This window comes from Akebia trifoliata, chromosome 11, assembly GCF_017979445.1.
Source record: "Akebia trifoliata isolate Shusen 1 chromosome 11, ASM1797944v1, whole genome shotgun sequence".
Classification (NCBI taxonomy): domain Eukaryota; kingdom Viridiplantae; phylum Streptophyta; class Magnoliopsida; order Ranunculales; family Lardizabalaceae; genus Akebia; species Akebia trifoliata.
The window spans coordinates 12,208,921-12,222,979 of record NC_141385.1 but is presented as its reverse complement, the minus strand read 5'-3'; the positions used below and the strand labels follow the sequence as shown (position 1 = coordinate 12,222,979).

The 14,059-nt window shown below is 32.4% G+C and overlaps 1 pseudogene across 1 annotated transcript; it reads left to right on the top strand.

Moving 5' to 3' along the window:
• The first annotated feature begins 11,203 nt into the window (after positions 1-11,203).
• LOC147390955 (E3 ubiquitin-protein ligase At3g02290-like) lies at positions 11,204-13,757 on the top strand (annotated as a pseudogene). The gene is made up of 4 exons (XR_015183012.1): positions 11,204-11,995; positions 12,036-12,146; positions 12,392-12,501; positions 13,731-13,757. The product of XR_015183012.1 is annotated as an E3 ubiquitin-protein ligase At3g02290-like (transcript).
• Positions 13,758-14,059: the final 302 nt, after the last annotated feature.

Here is a 14,059-nt window from a genome sequence, read left to right as displayed (position 1 = left end):
AATAAAAGAATTGACAGAAAAAAAAATAATACCAAACTATGGACATTAAAAAAAGAGTAAAAAAAGAGTATCAAACTAGGGGCATTTTGGAAAAGTTGAGCCTTTATACCTTTTCTTTCTAAATCATGTCCTAAGCCCACCTATTAAGTCCTCCTAAATGTTAATTGACTCTGTTAAGGTGTGGGGGACCAAGAAGTTGTCGAGTTGAATATTCAAGATCATCAAGAAAAAAAAAGAAGCTTGCTAGGTTGAGAACTTGAAAAGACGACCTAAACAAAAATTAGGGTACACAAATAAATAAAAAATTCTATTGAGAAGAAAAAAAATCAAAAGGGAGTTGTAAAGTTAGTTATTCAAGATCATCGAGAAAAAAAAGAAGTCGGTCAATTCGAAAATCTGAAAGGGCGACTTAAGCAAAAGTTAGGGCATAACAATAAAAAAAGAAGGCCTACTAGGTTGAAAACCTGAAAAGGCGAAATAAGCAAAAATCAATGCATCATCAGAAAAAGAACAACAAAACCCGCTAGATTGAAAATCTGAAGAGGCGATCTAGGCAAAAATTAGATCATCATCAAATGGGAGGAAATTTCTTATCAAGAAGAAATATCTGGAAGGATGTTTACTAGAGGATATAGAAAATTATTCAAGTCGCAACATTTAATTTCAATTGAAAGCTCACATCTGATGAAGATAATGTTGAAGTCGAAAAAAGTCAGAAGTCATCTTGAACATTGTAGGATATTTAAGAGTATGTTTTCTTGTTCAAGTATTCGTCAAAGGAAAATGTAGAACCATCGACTACTTTGAAAAGAAAGATCTTTTATTATAATAATCATCAAGATTTTAAGTTCAGCTTAAGCATTTCTCAAAAGAAATTGATCAAATTCTTTATTGTACATATGATAATCTTAAGAGTCTTGAATTTAAAGGAATGTCGATTCTTCTATTTGTTATATATCAGAGTCCATAGTTGCCCATTCATATTTTTCAAGAACAATCTATTTCATCAGTTTATAGTCAAGTTCTAGTTAGAAGCCAACCTTGAAACTAGAGGCATTTTTTATATTAACTGTGATTCCGAAGTTTTCATTTTTAATCATATGATCAAAAAGAAAATCTTACAAAAGCTTAAAGGTCTGGCAAAACCCAATGATAATTATGAATCTAGATATATGATAAGCCAATAAAGGTCCAATCTTTCAAACTTTGAACTCAATAATACTGAGTTTTTAACTAATTCAAGCCCGAGAAGCGTGGCTCCAATAAGTTCGAGTTCGAGAAACGAGACTCCAACTTTTTGAATCATAGAATAAATAGACTTTTTGAAGTGCTTACAAACCTAAGTTCGAGTCCGAGAAACGAGACTCCAACTTTTTGAATCATAGAATGAGTAGATTTTTTGAAGTGCCTACAAACCTAAGTTCGAGTGTGAGAAACGAGACTCCAACTTTTTAAATCATGGAATGAGTAGATTTTTTGAAGTACCTACAAACCTAATTTGATCCGAAAAATAAGATTCCAACTTTTTGAATCATAGAATGAGTAAGTTTTTTGAAGTGCCTACAAACCTAAGTTCGATTCCGAGAAATGAGACTCCAACTTTTTGAATCATAGAATGAGTAGATTTTTTTAAGTGCCTACAAACCTAAGTTCGAGTTTGAGAAATGAAACTCTAACTTTTGAATCATAGAATGAGTAGGTTCTTTGAAATGCCTACAAACCTAAGTTCGAGTCTGAGAAATGAGACTCCAACTTTTTGAATCATAGAATGAGTAGGTTTTTTTGAAATGCCTACAAACCTAAGTTCGAGTCCGATAAACGAAACTCCAACTTTTTGAATCATAGATTGAGTAAGTTTTTTGAAGTGCCTACAAACCTAAGTTTGAGTCTGAGAAATGAGACTCCAACTTTTTGAATCATAGTATCAGTAGGTTTTTTGAAGTGCCTACAAACCTAATTTTGAGTCCGAAAAACGAGACTCGAACTTTTTGAATCATATAATTAGTAGGTTTTTTGAAGTGCCTACAAACCTAAGTTCGAGTCTGAGAAACGAGACTCCAATTTTTTGAATCATAGAATGAGTAGGTTTTTTGAAGTACCTACAAACCTAAGTTCGAATCCAAGAAATGAGACTCCAACTTTTTGAATCATAGAATGAGTAGGCTTTTTGAAGTGCCTACAAACCTAAGTTCGAGTCTGAGAAATGAAACTCTAACTTTTTGAATCATAGAATGTGTATGTTTTTTGAAGTGCCTACACACCTAATTTCAAGTCTGAGAAATAAGACTCCAACTTTTTGAATAATAGAATAAATTGACAGCATTGCTTAAGTTCTTGTAAACCTTAGCTAAAGTCTGATAAATGAGACTCAAATTTTTTCGGACTCTAAAAAAGAATTTTGATAGGATTTAATGAAGTTTCAACATCACCTACCTCGTTATTCAAACTTATCATAATTCAATATTGTGTGTCTTCATTGCATATGTGCATTCCAATTTGAATCATCATTGTAACTAAGAGTTTATTTTCAATGATCCGATAGCATCACACCATTGCAAAGATGTGCACTTTTGCATTAGTCAGAGAGAATTTTTTTTCAAGGATCTGACATCGTTAGTGAGAGTTCAGGCTCGAGGACCAGATAATTTTTAGTTCGGAGAGAATTTACCCTCAATGATCTGAATGTCCCGACGAATTGCTAAATTAGACTGTAAAATGAACTGTTATTAGCTTTGACATTCGGACATCGTACTATCTATCAAAATAGATTTTCTATCTAGTTTGCTTCAACCTTCTGCCAAAGAGGGACATCTGTACATACCCCATTTTTGCATTCGCCTAATTAACCAACTCGTCAACCTAATTGCGATGGTTCCCAATGATGGATGATTGTTCTAATGCTATATCTACTACTAGATATGTTTCAGAAATTCAGATGAGGTATCTCAAACTAACAAAACTGTAGAAATCACGCTACGTTAAGAAAATATAATCCCAAAAAGCAGAAAAATCATCATTTTAAAGAAAAAAAATAAGCTTTACGATAAAAATCACTAAAAAATGATCAAATTATCAAAATACTCCTAACATCAAAACATCCTTAGAGCCCCCCTTATGCTTAGGAAAATTTTTTCGAACACATAAAACAACAAAATGAAATCAAATAAATCATTTCGCTAATTCTCAATAAATTCGATAAAATTATGAAAATGTCCATCATAAGGGTTGACAATCATTTCACGCCAAAAAATTTCATAAGTGACACAAACCGATAATCCCATTGAATTTCTTACAAAAAATCGATTCCAAAATATTCCAAAACATTGAAAAACGATCTGAAATACAAAAGTTCTCTTCAGGGGTAAAATGGTAATTTTTCAATTTTAAAGTTTTAAAATTTGAAATTAATAAATAAAACATTAATAAAAGTAAAGTGAAACTTTAATCAAATTAATTTAAAAATCTGAACGAAGAAAATTAATCAATCTAGCCTTCAGGTAAAATTGTTGATGGTTACCCACTTATCTAAGTGGAACCCCCTGATATTTATTAAAAGACCCTTCCATCTGAGGGTCCAAATAATTAAAGATATAATTAGGGGGTTCTCCACAAAACTTAAAAATATATTCTTTCATTGTACGTAAGATTAAAAAAAAATCTAATTTAAAAGATCAAGTCAATCTCATAAGACTTAAGTCAAAATCCTAATTTAAATAAATCTAGTCAATCAAATAAGACTTAACTCAAAATCCTAATTCATCTTATCTAAAAGGAGACCTAGTCAAATCTTAATTCTTTCAAAAAATCTGTAAATATAGAGCTTCCACAATCTAATTTCGAAGGTCAAAATAAATCCTAAAAATAATAAGTCAAAAAGTCTCTCTAACCTTCTCCAAATCCTAATTTTGAAGTCCTAACTCCCTACCTATCATCCAAACCCTAGATTTTACTCAAAAAATCTCAGAAATCCTCCAAAAATACTTAGAAATCCCTTAAAAAAGTCAAGAAATACTCAGATCTATAAGAAAAATACTTCAACTTTGAGATCAGAAACAGATCTAGTGATAGAGGAATAGCAAGGAAACTCATACAAGGACACTCTCTGCCAGTACTGAGGGAATAGTCGTAATCCACTAATATTATTTGAAAAAGTAAATACCAGCGTTTGTCGGACGGGGTTGGTGCCTAACACCTTCTAACCCCGTAACCTGATACCCGAACCTATTCTCTGTATAGATCAGTATCTTATTTATTGGTAGAGTCAATATTTGGTTCCTAGACCGTAATAACTAGGCGACGACTCCCAAATATCAAAAATCAAAAATGGATCCGCACACCCCGCGAATCGAGAGCACTTTCAATGTTCTTTATTATGAACATCTTCTTGAATACAAATATGATGTTGTAGAGATTCTAAAGTATATTTTTTCTCCTCATATTTCATCTTTTTCTTGTAACTTTTTCAGGATTGAGGAAGCTTTGAAATGATAGCTCCCATTTGAAATGTTCTAGAATATCAATCCCGGTAATGTTAAGATCCCCAATGATTAATTGAAGTACATGTACTTGGGACAGAACTGATTTGTCATTAGACATCTTAAATTCAAAGTAATTACTAATAAGAAATTTTTGATTACTTGTATTTTCTATTTTGTATTTGTTTTTCAGAACTTTCCAAAGTTCTTTGGTTGAGTTGACAGTGTGGTAGATATCATAAATCGAATTAGAGAGTACATTAAGACTATAATTTTTGCACAAAAACTCATCCGCATTTTGTTTCTTATGCATTTATTTCAATTCAACACTATCTTATAGAGTAGCATCGGGAATGAGTTTTAGATCATCTTCTAGAACGTATGTTATGTTCAATGTAGTGAGAAAAAACAACACTTCTTGTTGCCATCGAGTAAAGTTTGTCTATCGAAACGGTCCAGACGAGACATATCTTGATTCATCATTTGGAGAAAATGAAATGTCGAAGCCTCCATCAAATAAAAATACTTGTCTAAAACTATAGGAAATATTGACCTTTAAATCGGGATTAATTCAATGAAGGAAAAAAATAACTTCTCGGCTTGATTTTGATTCGATCTCTTTTAGACAAATATTCTACCCTACTGGTTGAACCACAATACATAAGGGGTCAAATGACAAGTGTCTTCAGGATGCAAAAAAGTCTACACTCAAGTTACTAAATCGGATTATATACGATCTGATTTAGTCTAGAACACTCGAAAAAATAAGAAATTGGTAATGCGTAGAACTTAAGCTTAGATAGAGGAGAACACAAAAATTTTCAGTAAAGAAATCTGATTTCTAGTTGGCTTTTTATAGTCATTTTTGTGTTTATTAATAAAGGGTTATGATTTAATGTCTCTTGATTTTATAGCCATCAAATTGTGTCTGATCTTAGATCTAACGATCCAGATCGCATCCTATCGAAGGTATATGTCTCATATCTTTTAATCAACTCCTTTTAGTTGAATCTATATTATTTAGTGGTTATGATCACGTTCGATCAGTTGCCATTTGATCTAATGGATTCGATCATCTCTGATTGAATACCAATAATGAATCAACATACTTGATCCAATGCATTGGATCATTCTCGATCTGATATTATTTTTATCCATTGTATATGATCGATTCTCGATCGGATACTAACTTGATCGTGCGGTGTAGATTGCACTTGATCCATCATATATGACGGATCAACCACAACCGTTAGATGGTTTTGTATCCCAAAAAATTTAAGCCTTCCCAACTGCTCGTGACAATGTGTAAGTGCGAGTGCAAAGTGCACCTCAAACCGCCCAATTGCCCTTTCACACGACGCATGTGTCTGTGCACGGGTGGTGCTACGCACCACCTCGAAGCACCGGATCAAATCCTTAAAAGTGTGACACAAATATAATTAACTATGTTGCCTATTACTTATAAGGTACACCACTATCTTACTTGTGAGACTAAATGTTATATACACAAAAACCTCAAAATCTAACTTAAGAAAGCCAAACAAATAAATCACAAAACTATTTTTATTTTGAAAATATTCAACACATAATTCAGATCTTATTTGTTGATTTTCTCTTTTGAAAATTTTATTTATGTTTTCAAGTTTCCAAATAATTTAATAAAAAATTTTGATTTTCTAAAGGGGGATTGTATTAATGGTTTAAGTGGAAGACTAATTAGTAATTGGTAAGTTTTCAATTAGAGTAAGTGGTTTCCCAATTAAAATGAAATGATATTCTCTACTAGGATCTTCCTCAATCTTTATTACGTCATAAAGGTTAGAAGGTGATTGTGTTATTGCGGTAAAAATGATAGCTTTAAGTTGTCATTTTAAACAATGATTTCCAACGGTCGTTAAATCAGTGTTTTTATGCCTCAGACGCGACTCAATTCAACTCTCTTGACTTACTAAATTTTATCCATCTCTCTTTCTCTCTCACTCACTCATTCACACTTTCTTACTCGATTCTGCCTCTTCCTCTCTCTATCTCTCAGTCGACTCTATCTCTCTTTTATCTCTCTCTATTTGTTTGTCTATCTCTCTCACTCGACTATGTCTCTCTTTTCTTCTCTCTCTATTACTCAAATCTGTCTCGACTCTCTTTTTGAGAATCAATCTAAGTTTTTTCATTTTGGAAAGTAAATCGATCAATTTTTTTTAAAAATAAATCCATTGGAGTTTGATCGAAAGATCTTCACTCGATCTCTTACTCATGAAATCTTGGATTTTGAATCTATGGTTAGACGCATTAGATTTAGATTTGCAAGTTTTAGGACAGAATCGATCGGAGTTTGATCGAAAGATCTTAACTTGTTTCTTACTCATATAATCTCATATTTTGAATCTCTAGTCTCACACAATTAGATTTCGATTTGGGAGTTTTAGGGCTTTGTTCGATTTCCCTTCCTCTAATCATTTTAACTGATCTTTTGGATTTAAAGAGAGTTTCTTCTAGATTTGTGATCGAATCTTCAAGTATGTTAAAGTTTTTTTTATCAAATCTCGGATTTTCCTTAATTAATTTAGGGTTTTAAAGGTTTTCTTCATGGTTAAGATAAGTTTTAGGATTTTGTTTGATCCCCTATTCCCTAATCATTTTAAATTACCTTCTATCTTAGAGGAAACCCTTATACGATCATATTTCAGCAACTAAGTTTCGATCTCTCTCAGATTTGATGCCAGTTTTTGTTAGTTTATTTAATATTAAGGTGTATTAAGGTTTTTGATCAAAACTCAGATTTTTTTTCTCAATTATTTTAGGGTTTCAAATTCTAATTTTAATGCTATTTGTCAAAATGCCCTTGTATACATATCATTTTTCATATAAAATAAAGGAAAAATTAATGATGGACCTTGTTGGGTGAATTTCCATAGAAAGTGAAAGTGTAAACAAAGATACAAGAACCAATGAAATGCTTTGAAATAGGCCAATAAAAGATTTGAAAGATTTAAACTTGTCGTTATAACCTTTAGCGACCACGAAAATGCCCTATAGCGATGGTGCTGGTCATCACTAAAACCCTTATTTGTTGTAGTGTTGTGTGCCACTTATTTGAGTACTATGGTAAAATATTTATTTGAATGTGCATAAATGTAAAATAATCAATTAGATCATAAGTGTCAACTTAAGACTCCAAGAGCACCAAGCTACAACAAGGAAATGAGGTTATTAGGAATTAGGATGTACCTGTCCACAGTTCCAACTATTATTATGACTCTCTCCATCATTGTTGTCTTCCCCATTAGCCAAATTTTACTTATTGTTGTATGTCATGAAATCAACCAAAGTGAATCCATCATGTGCACATACAAAGTTGATATTGTTCCAAGGTTTCTTTCCTCCTTCCTGATGTATAGTTCAAGTGAGGAACACCACTCTAACCAGAATAAACTTTGTATATGTGGGATTGATTATTAGAAAAATTGTACAATTTATTTATCATATAATCTAATTCCCTAATCTACACCATAAAACAACCCCACCCATAGCTCAATCTAATTTTGTTTCATTTTATGGTTAATTTTAATAAGTTGATGTGGCCTTTAAAACTTAAATAGAAAGTCTCATTGAATATTGACTATGCATACTCTCTCTTCTATAGTATTAAAGCCGTACATCTTTTGCTCTGCTATGGAAAAAGGTGTGCATATTTATCTCCGTTGCACATGTACTGGTAGACTTAGCTATTCATGCATTGATTGATATGGGTTGAGTGTCTGTTTTTCTTAATTTATGATGGTTGTGGGAACCATAAGAATTTAGTTTATAGGATTACTTCAATGTAAGAATATGTTGTAATTATTATATGAATTATGTTGTAGTTATCATATAGGAAAACCTGCAATCTGTTGCAACTTATGAATTTGTACAATCAAGTTTGGGATTTTAGGGGCTTAGCAATGAAAATTTGCAAGCTTGATTAGTATCTACATCTATGTAATTTATTTTTTCTCTTGTTTTTCCAATAATTCTTATATTTTCTACAACAAAGGTTTCAAGAAAAGCTTGTCAAGTTGGAGGGTAGGTAGTGTATATCATGTTGTTTGCACCATAAAAAATGGTCTTTTATGCAGTTAGAACAATTTATAAGTGGGCTTCAATGCAGTCTTAAAAAGTAGGGGTCATGTTGTCTGTCATCTCGTTAGAAACTGCATAAGTATTAGAAAATCCTTCAATGTAGAATTTTATTTTTCTCCAATATTACAAAATCACATTTGTGAACTAAACTTGGGTGACTTGAACTTGTCTTTGTGCTTCATTCTTGAGTGGTTATGTCATTTTCCTTTACAGAATCTTGATTGAGAAGTTGAGAATCTCCCTTGTTTCAATGGGATCTTGAATTTCTTGATTTTTTTTTTATCTTAGTTCTGTTTTCTATTTTTGATTATTGAGTCCTATAAGACATTGAAAAATCATATTGATACCATAAGATATTAGAAAAATATCTTGTTAGAGCATTTGCCTTTATTTTAGTTTTTTATTTACTTTATTTCATCAATAATAAATTCCTTTTTATTTTTATTTGTAGAAAATATCTTTCTCGTTTACGCCCCCAAACAAAGAATGGATAATAGTACCAAGACTATTCGTTGAATACCTAAGAGTTAATTCATTCTTTAGATTCATAAGAGATAATACACATAAATGGGGAGTGATGATTAGTAATGTTATCCTTGTATTAAATGTCATAATCTAATAGGATGGAAGAAAACACTTAGATATATTCATACATATTTAATATGCAATGGAATAGATACTTTCTACACGACATGGATCTATCATGGAGAAATTTTCATAAGTGATGTTAATATCAGTATTGGTCCATCTATTAGTAATCGCAATGAATATGCTTTCTCAAGATTGGTTGATATGGTAAATGACACATTTAAACGTATTCGTGATAAGGATAATGCTCAAGATCATATAGGGCATAGTATGCTTGTATATGTGGATGAAGTTAATGACGAAGAAGATGTTCAAGTTCATGATGATTCACTAGAGGATATTCAATATGAATAATTGATGGAGGATTTGATACAACTTTTATATCCGTCTTTTCGAATTGAAAATACAAAATTATCTGCAACAATTGATTTGTTGAGCATGAAGGCTAAACATCAATGGTCTAATAAGAGTTCTTAGAGTTCTTACAATCAATTAAAAAGATTTTGCCCGATGAGAATACTTTGTTAGATAAAAATTTTATTATTAAGAAGATAATTAAATCTTTAAGTATGAAGTGTGAGATTATCCATGCATGTCGTAATGATTTCATACTATACTGGAGAGAACATGAAAATAAGGATAGTTGTCTTATGGGTGATGAAAGTAGATAGAAATTGATAAACAATTTGAAATCAAGAATCTTACATTTATCGTGGAAAAAATTAAGATACTTTCCACTAACTCTAAGATTACAAAGAATAATAGTATACCGTGAATTGTAGAGAATATGACATGGCATGAAGATGTGGGTTTATTATCGAATGAATTAAGTATGCGTCATCCAAGGGATTCTTTCTATTGGTTACAAGTAAATCATAAGTGAGACACATTTGCTTGTGAAGTACATAATGTTTGATTAGAACTTGCAATAGATAAATTCAATCTTTTTTAGAACAATAACAAAATGTGTTTGGCTACTCGTTGAAATGGATAAGGTCCCCTCCATAGGAGAATGAGATTTGTTTTTATAGTCTTCGCGCTAGGGTTAACACGAATCAGCACTCATTTGTTAACATCTGATATTTGAAATTGCATTGGATCCAAAACTTAATGTGGCAACAGGTCCAAAAAGGTCCAGATCTAATAAATTCTTATTAGATCGATACCAAGTTAAATTAGTTGTGTTGGATGTTTGAAATTGTTCTGCTCTTGGTTTGGCACATTCCAAAGTAACTTTAAGGTCGTGGATTCAAGTCCAGTTTACCCATCAAAATATATACATACATATATTGTTCTGCTCTTACACAGATTTCAAATTCATGCATAGTTTATGAAACTTAAATCTTAGCCACCTTCTTCCACATGTCGGCAGATTAATTCACTTAATTTTGCTATTTGCTTAAAGAGGTAGTATTATTTCATTAAAGTATATATATTTTAGATTATCAAAGCATCAAATGTAGTTTAGTGTAATCTGTTTTGTTAAAAGAGTGTTATGAACCTTGATCCGTATTTCAGAAACTTTCTTTAGACACTATTGGATGGTAATAGGTTGGGAGTTCATGAATGTGGTTTTATATTTTCAAGATAAAGGATAATTGGGTGTATTGGTTAGGCTCAGGCTCATATATGACTCCTAAAGAGAAAGTTCATAATACATTGACTCTTATTCTTTTCTTAAGTTTATATTAATCTGTTCTTTTTATAATTTAGATAACAACAAAGTTATTTATAGAAAGATGAACACTATAGAAAAGGATAGGCGGCTAACTCTGAGGAAAAAACACGTTCTCTCTTTGCGAGGTTCGAAAGTGGAGAACGTATAGCATTCTTTGGGCACATAGGATCAAATGTAAAACAGTGCTTTCTTGGCAGAGTTAAACACTTCCGGTGTCGTTATAAGTGGTGAAGCCGAGTTGAGATTTTTTAAACTTTACTTGTAGCTGGTGTTACATGTTTGTGTAGATAACCATTAAGATTTCAAACTTGGTTGATTAGTCTTTCAGTTATAATACAATAACTCTGTATTGAAGCAAATAAACCAAGTTCCATCATTAGAATTTAGATTTCTTGGTTGATTTATTACCAATTTGAAAACACATTTTGTTTGAGTTTATTTATTGTGTTCCCTTGCGGGCAAACTTTTCATAAATTAGTTCAATCACAACTCTTAACAGATTTCTCATTTTATGCTTTTTGGAGAGTACAAGCTTATGGGACTGGTGAGCCATATTGGTAAATCTGCCCAATGTGAACAATATTTGGCTCATGTGTATAAAGACGGGAGATGGGTGATTTTCGATGATGAAAAGGTTAGGATCTCCACAAATCCCCCCAAGGACATGGACTACTTATATATATCTTCGAGATATATATTGGTTAAAAAACTGCAGTAGGTGATTGCAATTGGTCCTTTGTAGAATGGCTGTCTGTATCCATTGCTCATCCTCATTGTTTCGCTTCCTTAATAAATGGAAGTCTTTCTTGATGGTAACGGTTGATATATTGGATATTTGTGATTGAAGTTTAAGAATTACCTTGGAGGCCTTTAGTTAAAGAAGAAACTGAAGTGTACTATGGATGCTGTTTGTTGCTGTGTACATGATGAGGACTTAGAAGAGTATGTAAATCCCAGCAGTTTTGTTTACAGAAACAGGTAAATTGACTTTTACCTTACGATGCAGACCCAAGATGTTTCCTTTTTCCACGGGAAGGATTTGTCTCAAGACGTGAGAAGGGCTCAAGCCAGTCACATGAAGAATTTGAACCACTTCGAAGAGGTGACATTGATGTGCCTCTAGAATCTAACTGCAGTACCCACATGTAATGGGTCTGATGGAATAGTATCGAAAGAACCCCCTTTGGAGTCCTCAGTGAAGCACTCCTTAACAAAAGTGGCAAGTGGAGTTGGGTATCTTTACTTATTACTAGAAGATGATGATGTCTGTCCCACATGTCTCAAAGGTATGAATTATGGAATTTGTTTTGTTTGCGTCCATTTATGTTCTATATCTATGTGGGATCAGACATGAGTTCTGCAACCTATTTGGCGATGAAGATACCATTTCATTCAGTTTCTCATAAAATCTGGGGTGATACTGCTGGAATGGGTTTTGCATCATATCTTTTACACTTATATCTGAGAGTACTTTAATTTCTCAAAGTCCAAACTGCAAATAACATTAATTCCTTATATTTTTTTCTTGCAGAATATACTCTACAAAACCCCAAAATTATGACCGGATGTTCTCACCATTTCCACCTTGGTTGTATATATGAGTGGATGGAGAGAAGTGAAACATGTCCAGTCTGTGGCAAGGTAACTTCTTACTCATCGGTTTTGCATAATGATCCTTTAAGAATTGCATTTTCATAGTAGTGCTAAGTGTTAGGTCTGAAGTTCAAACTATTTGGCATGCCAATTCTCCAACTTGGCCAAGTTCTATTGGGTTTTTAAGCATACCTTTATGAACCATTAAGGTGCAAGTCAAGTGCGTAAAGGCTGACTTAGTACAAGTCAAATTATGTTAACTTGACTCAAATTGAGTATGGTGATTTAAAGGATCAAAACTTAGCGATGACTTCGCTGAGGTGTACGGCATTGGTTTGAAGCCTTGATCGAATAGGAACTATAGTAGAACAGTTGGTATGATTAATTGGACTGAACCTTAATTCTTGTGTGCTTCAAAGAATGCCCAGAAATCTAAGAGACATGTATTCCTACAGAGTAGTTGTGCTATGCATGTACAGGTAAAGTGACAGTTGACAAAGATAAGAAGTTTTTCTCACAGCCAATCTAAGGAAATAGGAATCCTAGGTTTGGTGTATATTTTGATTTATTATTTTTACAAAGTAAATAGTTTATATGAGAATAGGATTAAATGTGTATAAATTTGGATGGCAACTTTTATTTAGTTATGATATCACATTCAATGAGTGTATTATATCTTCCAAAATAAAAGGGCTGCTTATGTATTAAGCCGTTTAGAACTCAAACTTGAGATAAATATGAGTTTAGGTATGAAAGATTCACTATTAAAAGGGGGAGGAAATATTTATTTTCATACAGAGTAATACACTTTGACATGATTAAATGGGGTTGGATTCTGTTTATCCTTTTTCTTTTTGTTAATGATTCCAAATCTGCTAGGTTTCTCACTCAATCCCCTCTTCCACAAATAGATCCGAGCAGAAATGTTTCACTTACATAAGTTTCCATTTTTTTTTTCTTGGGGAAGATACAAGGATAAGAAAAAAAAAAATGAGTTGTCGATTGTAAAACTGGATCTCTCCTTTATCATGTAGAAAATATGGTAATCATCGTCAAAGCCTTATCCCAAAGATCTGTGGTTTAGCTAAATGAATCCTATGCCTCCGTGAACTTTTGTTTTCATCACATGAGTGAAGAGATCCAAGGGTGGACAAAGAGAAAAATCTCAATGGCACATTTTGATTGAAATATTTATTTATGTTTTCTGATTGAACTTTATTATGTCCTTAATATCATTCTTTATTCTGAAGTTGTTCTCATTTGGTTGGCTTTTCAAGTTGATGGTATTCAATGAAACAACTTGATCTCAGAGGTTAAACTCTTCTCCGTTGTAGCTAAAAGATTTACTATTCAGGTGTAAATCTTATGATTCATATATCAATCATCTTGTGAATAGGATCTTCTAGTTCATAGTTCTATCGTACAACTAAGCACCACAAAGTTTGTGAGGCAACATATTGTTAATCAGGTTGGATTTCACTTGTCGTTTGATGTTTCATAGATACCTTACCTTTATAAGGACTTTGAAAGTCATGGTTTAACTATTCTATTGTAATCAGCTCAAGTCTCACTTAGAGACTTATGAGGGATGTGTTCCTATGGGTTA